The following is a 7500-nucleotide window of genomic DNA, read 5'->3' as shown; positions in this document are numbered from 1 at the left end:
CTTGTTGCTGGCTGTTGGTGCCTGTGTTCGGGGCTTGTTGCTGGTTGTTGGCGGGGCTCCATGATGGCGGGTGACCAGGGGCGACTGGCGGGTGACCAGGGGTCAAAATCGGCTGGCGGGTGCCCAGGGGTTGACTTTGGATGGAGGGTGCCCAGGGGTCAAAATCGACTGGCGGGTGCCCAGGGGTTGACATTGGATGGCGGGTGCCCAGGGGTCGAAATCGACTGGCGGGTGCCCAGGGGTTGACATTGGATGGCGGGTGCCCAGGGGTCGAAATCGACTGGCGGGTGCCCAGGGGTTGACATTGGATGGCGGGTGCCCAGGGGTCGAAATCGACTGGCGGGTGCCCAGGGGTTGACATTGGATGGCGGGTGCCCAGGGGTCGAAATCGACTGGCGGGTGCCCAGGGGTTGACATTGGATGGCGGGTGCCCAGGGGTCGAAATCGACTGGCGGGTGCCCAGGGGTTGACATTGGATGGCGGGTGCCCAGGGGTCGAAATCGACTGGCGGGTGCCCAGGGGTTGACATTGGATGGCGGGTGCCCAGGGGTCGAAATCGACTGGCGGGTGCCCAGGGGTTGACATTGGATGGCGGGTGCCCAGGGGTCGAAATCGACTGGCGGGTGCCCAGGGGTTGACATTGGATGGCGGGTGCCCAGGGGTCGAAATCGACTGGCGGGTGCCCAGGGGTTGACATTGGATGGCGGGTGCCCAGGGGTTGACATTGGATGGCGGGTGCCCAGGGGTCGAAATCGACTGGCGGGTGCCCAGGGGTTGACATTGGATGGCGGGTGCCCAGGGGTCAAAATCGACTGGCGGGTGCCCAGGGGTTGACATTGGATGGCGGGTGCCCAGGGGTCAAAATCGACTGGCGGGTGCCCAGGGGTTGAAATTGACCAGGGGGAGAGCGCCTGCCATAGCCGAAATAGGAGCGCTATGGGCGGCCTGCCTCAGCAGATTTGGCCCCCCAAATCCTGGTTCTCAAAAATTTTCAAAGTCAACTTTTTTCAAAATATTTTCAGAGTGCCACTTCCCAGGGGGATTCTCGCCTGCCATAGCCGAAATAGGAGCGCCATGGGCGGCCTGCCTCAGCACATTTGGCCCCCCAAATCCTGGTTCTCAAAAATTTTCAAAGTCAACTTTTTTCAAAATATTTTCAGAGTGCCACTTCCCAGGGGGATTCTCGCCTGCCATAGCCGAAATAGGAGCGCCATGGGCGGCCTGCCTCAGCACATTTGGCCCCCCAAATCCTGGTTCTCAAAAATTTTCAAAGTCAACTTTTTTCAAAATATTTTCAGAGTGCCACTTCCCAGGGGGATTCTCGCCTGCCATAGCCGAAATAGGAGCGCCATGGGCGGCCTCAGTGAGCACATTTGGCCCCCCCATCCTGGAGCGCCATGGACCAGGGGGAGAGCGCCTCTCTTTGGGGCTTGTTGCTGGCTGTTGGCGGGGCTCCATGGACCAGGGGGAGAGCGCCATGGACCAGGGGGAGAGCGCCTCTCTTCGGGGCTTGATGCCTGTTGGCGGGGCTCCATGGACCAGGGGGAGAGCGCCTCTCTTTGGGGCTTGTTGCTGGCTATTGGCGGGGCTCCATGGACCAGGGGGAGAGCGCCTCTCTTTGGGGCTTGTTGCTGGCTGTTGGCGGGGCTCCATGGACCAGGGGGAGAGCGCCATGGACCAGGGGGAGAGCACCTGCCATAGCCGAAATAAGAGCACTATAGGCGGCCGCCCTCAGCACATTTGGCCCCCCAATCCTGGTTCTCAAATTTTTTCAAAGTCAACTTTTTTCGAAATATTTTCAGAGTGCCACCTCCAGCGGGGGCTCTCGCCTGCCATAGCCGAAATAAGAGCACTATGGGCGGCCGCCCTCAGCACATTTGGCCCCCCCATCCTGGAGCGCCATGGACCAGGAGGAGAGCGCCTCTCTTCGGGGCTTGATGCCTGTTGGCGGGGCTCCATGGATCAGGGGGAGAGCGCCTCTCTTTGGGGCTTGTTGCTGGCTGTTGGCGTGGCTCCATGGACCAGGGGGAGAGCGCCATGGACCAGGGGGAGAGCACCTGCCATAGCCGAAATAAGAGCACTATAGGCGGCCGCCCTCAGCACATTTGGCCCCCCCATCCTGGAGCGCCATGGACCAGGGGGAGAGCGCCTCTCTTCGGGGCTTGATGCCTGTTGGCGGGGCTCCATGGACCAGGGGGAGAGCGCCTCTCTTTGGGGCTTGTTGCTGGCTGTTGGCGTGGCTCCATGGACCAGGGGGAGAGCGCCATGGACCAGGGGGAGAGCACCTGCCATAGCCGAAATAAGAGCACTATAGGCGGCCGCCCTCAGCACATTTGGCCCCCCCATCCTGGAGCGCCATGGACCAGGAGGAGAGCGCCTCTCTTCGGGGCTTGATGCCTGTTGGCGGGGCTCCATGGACCAGGGGGAGAGCGCCTCTCTTTGGGGCTTGTTGCTGGCTGTTGGCGTGGCTCCATGGACCAGGGGGAGAGCGCCATGGACCAGGGGGAGAGCACCTGCCATAGCCGAAATAAGAGCACTATAGGCGGCCGCCCTCAGCACATTTGGCCCCCCCATCCTGGAGCGCCATGGACCAGGGGGAGAGCGCCTCTCTTCGGGGCTTGATGCCTGTTGGCGGGGCTCCATGGACCAGGGGGAGAGCGCCTCTCTTTGGGGCTTGTTGCTGGCTGTTGGCGTGGCTCCATGGACCAGGGGGAGAGCGCCATGGACCAGGGGGAGAGCACCTGCCATAGCCGAAATAAGAGCACTATAGGCGGCCGCCCTCAGCACATTTGGCCCCCCCATCCTGGAGCGCCATGGACCAGGGGGAGAGCGCCTCTCTTCGGGGCTTGATGCCTGTTGGCGGGGCTCCATGGACCAGGGGGAGAGCGCCTCTCTTTGGGGCTTGTTGCTGGCTGTTGGCGTGGCTCCATGGACCAGGGGGAGAGCGCCATGGACCAGGGGGAGAGCACCTGCCATAGCCGAAATAAGAGCACTATAGGCGGCCGCCCTCAGCACATTTGGCCCCCCCATCCTGGAGCGCCATGGACCAGGGGGAGAGCGCCTCTCTTCGGGGCTTGTTGCTGGCTGTTGGCGAGGCTCCATGTACCAGGGGGAGAGCGCCATGGACCAGGGGGAGAGTGCCTCTCTTCGGGGCTTGATGCCTGTTGGCGGGGCTCCATGGACCAGGGAGAGAGCGCCTCTCTTTGGGGCTTGTTACTGGCTGTTGGCGAGGCTCCATGGACCAGGGGGAGAGCGCCATGGACCAGGGGGAGAGCGCCTGCCATAGCCGAAATAGGAGCACTATAGGCGGCCGCCCTCAGCACATTTGGCCTGTCGCCGCTGTCCGCTGGCCGCTGTCCGCTGGCCGCTGTCCGCTTTATCCTTTACTTTCAGCACTTTCAGCACTTTCAGCACTTCCAGCACTTCCAGCACTTGCAGCACTTCCAGCTCTTCCCCCTCTTTCCCTTCTTCCAACTGCGGGCGCGCCGGGCGCACAGGGGCTCGTGCGGAGGGGTGTGTGTGCGTGCATGTGCCGAACAAGGAGGAGAGCGTCTCTCTTCGGGGCTTGATGCCTGTTGGCGGGGCTCCATGGACCAGGGGGAGAGCGCCTCTCTTTGGGGCTTGTTGCTGGCTGTTGGCGGGGCTCCATGGACCAGGGGGAGAGCGCCATGGACCAGGGGGAGAGGGCCTGCCATAGCCGAAATAGGAGCACTATAGGCGGCCTGCCTCAGCACATTTGGCCCCCCAATCCTGGTTCTCAAAATTTTTCAAAGTCAACTTTTTTCGAAATATTTTCAGAGTGCCACCTCCAGCGGGGGCTCTCGCCTGCCATAGCCGAAATAAGAGCTCTATGGGCGGCCGCCCTCAGCACATTTGGCCCCCCCATCCTGGAGCGCCATGGACAAGGGGGAGAGCGCCTCTCTTCGGGGCTTGATGCCTGTTGGCGGGGCTCCATGGACCAGGGGGAGAGCGCCTCTCTTCGGGGCTTGTTGCTGGCTGTTGGCGGGGCTCCATGTACCAGGGGGAGAGCGCCATGGACCAGGGGGAGAGTGCCTCTCTTCGGGGCTTGATGCCTGTTGGCGGGGCTCCATGGACCAGGGAGAGAGCGCCTCTCTTTGGGGCTTGTTGCTGGCTGTTGACGGGGCTCCATGGACCGGGGGGAAAGCGCCATGGACCAGGGGGAGAGCGCCTGCCATAGCCGAAATAGGAGCACTATAGGCGGCCGCCCTCAGCACATTTGGCCTGTCGCCGCTGTCCGCTGGCCGCTGTCCGCTGGCCGCTGTCCGCTGGCCGCTGTCCGCTTTCCCCTTTACTTTCAGCACTTTCAGCACTTTCAGCACTTCCAGCACTTCCAGCACTTCCAGCACTTCCAGCACTTCCAGCTCTTCCCCCTCTTTCCCTTCTTCCAACTGCGGGCGCGCCGGGCGCACAGGGGCTCGTGCGGAGGGGTGTGTGTGCGTGCATGTGCCGAACAAGGAGGAGAGCGCCTCACTTCGGGGCTTGTCGCTGGCCGTCGGCGGGGCTCCAAGGACCAGGGGGAGAGCGCCTCTCTTTGGGGGCTTGATGCTGGCTGTTGGCGCGTGTCTTCGGGGCTCCACGGACCAGTGGGAGAGCGCCTGTCTTCGGGGCTTGATGATGGCCGTTTGCGGGACTCCATGGACCAGGGGGAGAGCGCCATGGACCAGGGGGAGAGCGTCTCTCTTCAGGGCTTGACCAGGGCTCCAATCTTCCCATTGAAATGAATGGCGGGTGACCAGGCGTCCAAATCCCCCATTGAAATGAAGGCCGGGTGACCAGGCGTCCAAATCCCCCCATTGAAATGAATGGCGGGTGACCAGGCGTCCAAATCCCCCATTGAAATGAAGGCCGGGTGCCCAGGGCTCCAATCTCCCCATTGAAATGAATGGCGGGTGACCAGGCGTCCAAATCCCCCATTGAAATGAAGGCCGGGTGCCCAGGGCTCCAATCTCCCCAGTGAAATGAATGGCGGGTGACCAGGCGTCCAAATCCCCCATTGAAATGAAGGCCGGGTGCCCAGGGCTCCAATCTCCCCAGTGAAATGAATGGCGGGTGACCAGGCGTCCAAATCCCCCATTGAAATGAAGGCCGGGTGCCCAGGGCTCCAATCTCCCCAGTGAAATGAATGGCGGGTGACCAGGCGTCCAAATCCCCCATTGAAATGAAGGCCGGGTGCCCAGGGCTCCAATCTCCCCATTGAAATGAATGGCGGGTGACCAGGCGTCCAAATCCCCCATTGAAATGAAGGCCGGGTGCCCAGGGCTCCAATCTCCCCAGTGAAATGAATGGCGAATGACCAGGCGTCCAAATCCCCCATTGAAATGAAGGCCGGGTGACCAGGGCTCCAATCTCCCCATTGAAATGAATGGCGGGTGACCAGGCGTCCAAATCCCCCATTGAAATGAAGGCCGGGTGACCAGGCGTCCAAATCCCCCCATTGAAATGAATGGCGGGTGACCAGGCGTCCAAATCCCCCATTGAAATGAAGGCCGGGTGCCCAGGGCTCCAATCTCCCCATTGAAATGAATGGCGGGTGACCAGACGTCCAAATCCCCCATTGAAATGAAGGCCGGGTGCCCAGGGCTCCAATCTCCCCATTGAAATGAATGGCGGGTGACCAGGCGTCCAAATCCCCCATTGAAATGAAGGCCGGATGCCCAGGGCTCCAATCTCCCCATTGAAATGAATGCCGGGTGACCAGGCGTCCAAATCCCCCCATTGAAATGAATGGCGGGTGACCAGGCGTCCAAATCCCCCATTGAAATGAAGGCCGGGTGCCCAGGGCTCCAATCTCCCCATTGAAATGAATGGCGGGTGACCAGACGTCCAAATCCCCCATTGAAATGAAGGCCGGATGCCCAGGGCTCCAATCTCCCCATTGAAATGAATGCCGGGTGACCAGGCGTCCATATCCCCCCGCCCCCCCCCCCCCCCCCCCCCATTGAAATGAATGACGGGTGACCAGGCAGGCGAGAGCCCCCGCTGCAGAGGCTCCAGAGGTGGCACTCTGAAAATATTTCAAAAAAAGTTGACTTTGAAATTTTTGGAGAACCAGGATTTGGGGGGGGGCAAATGTGCTGAGGCAGGCCGCCCATAGTGCTCCTATTTCGGCCTGGGCGCGCCAGAGCACCCCCCTGGAAGTGGCACTCTGAAAATAATTCAAAAAAAGTTGACTTTGAAAATTTTTGAGAACCAGGATTTGGGGGGGGCAAATGTGCTGAGGCAGGCCGCCCATAGTGCTCCTATTTCGGCCTGGGCGCGCCAGAGCACCCCCCTGGAAGTGGCACTCTGAAAATAATTAAAAAAAAAATGACTTTGAAAATTTTTGAGAACCAGGATTTGGGGGGGGCAAATGTGCTGAGGCAGGCCGCCCATAGTGCTCCTATTTCGGCCTGGGCGCGCCAGAGCACCCCCCTGGAAGTGGCACTCTGAAAATAATTCGAAAAAAGATGACTTTGAAAATTTTTGAGAACCAGGATTTGGGGGGGCAAATCTGCTCAGGCAGGCCGCCCATAGTGCTCCTATTTCGGCCTGGGCGAGCCAGAGCCCCCCCTGGAAGTGCCCCATTCATTTTCAATGGCCGGGTGACCAGGCGTCGAAAAATGCCATAGGAAATGAATGGGGCCCATTCATTTTCAATGGCCGGGTGACCAGGGGGCCAGTACCACCTGCCGCCATTAGGGGCGCTGTAGATAGGGGACCTCGTCCCCCCATTCGAGAGGTTTGCCCCCAAACCTCAAAATGTATGGGGTACAATATCAGGAGCGAGCTTTTTAAGACGAAAAATTTTCAGAGTCAACTTTCTTCGAAATATTTTCAGAGTGCCACTTCCCAGGGGGATTCTCGCTTGCCAAGGCCGAGATAAGAGCACTATGGGCGGCCTGCCTCAACACATTTGGCCCCCCCAAATCCTGGTTCTCAAAAATTTTCAAAGTCAACTTTTTTCGAAATATTTTCAGAGTGCCACTTCCCAGGGGGATTCTCGCTTGCCAAGGCCGAGATAAGAGCACTATGGGCGGCCTGCCTCAGCACATTTGGCCCCCCCAAATCCTGGTTCTCAAAAATTTTCAAAGTCTGCTTTTTTCGAAATATTTTCAGAGTGCCACTTCCCAGGGGGATTCTCGCTTGCCAAGGCCGAGATAAGAGCACTATGGGCGGCCTGCCTCAGCACATTTGGCCCCCCCAAATCCTGGTTCTCAAAAATTTTCAAAGTCTGCTCTTTTCGAAATATTTTCAGAGTGCCACTTCCCAGGGGGATTCTCGCTTGCCAAGGCCGAGATAAGAGCACTATGGGCGGCCTGCCTCAGCACATTTGGCCCCCCCCAAATCCTGGTTCTCAAAAATTTTCAAAGTCTGCTCTTTTCGAAATATTTTCAGAGTGCCACTTCCCAGGGGGATTCTCGCTTGCCATGGCCGAGATAAGAGCACTATGGGCGGCCTGCCTCAGCACATTTGGCCCCCCCCAAATCCTGGTTCTCAAAA

The sequence above is a fragment of the Vanacampus margaritifer genome, unplaced genomic scaffold, assembly GCF_051991255.1.
Source record: "Vanacampus margaritifer isolate UIUO_Vmar unplaced genomic scaffold, RoL_Vmar_1.0 HiC_scaffold_37, whole genome shotgun sequence".
Lineage (NCBI taxonomy): Eukaryota > Metazoa > Chordata > Actinopteri > Syngnathiformes > Syngnathidae > Vanacampus > Vanacampus margaritifer.
Note: the sequence above shows the minus strand (reverse complement) of the source record.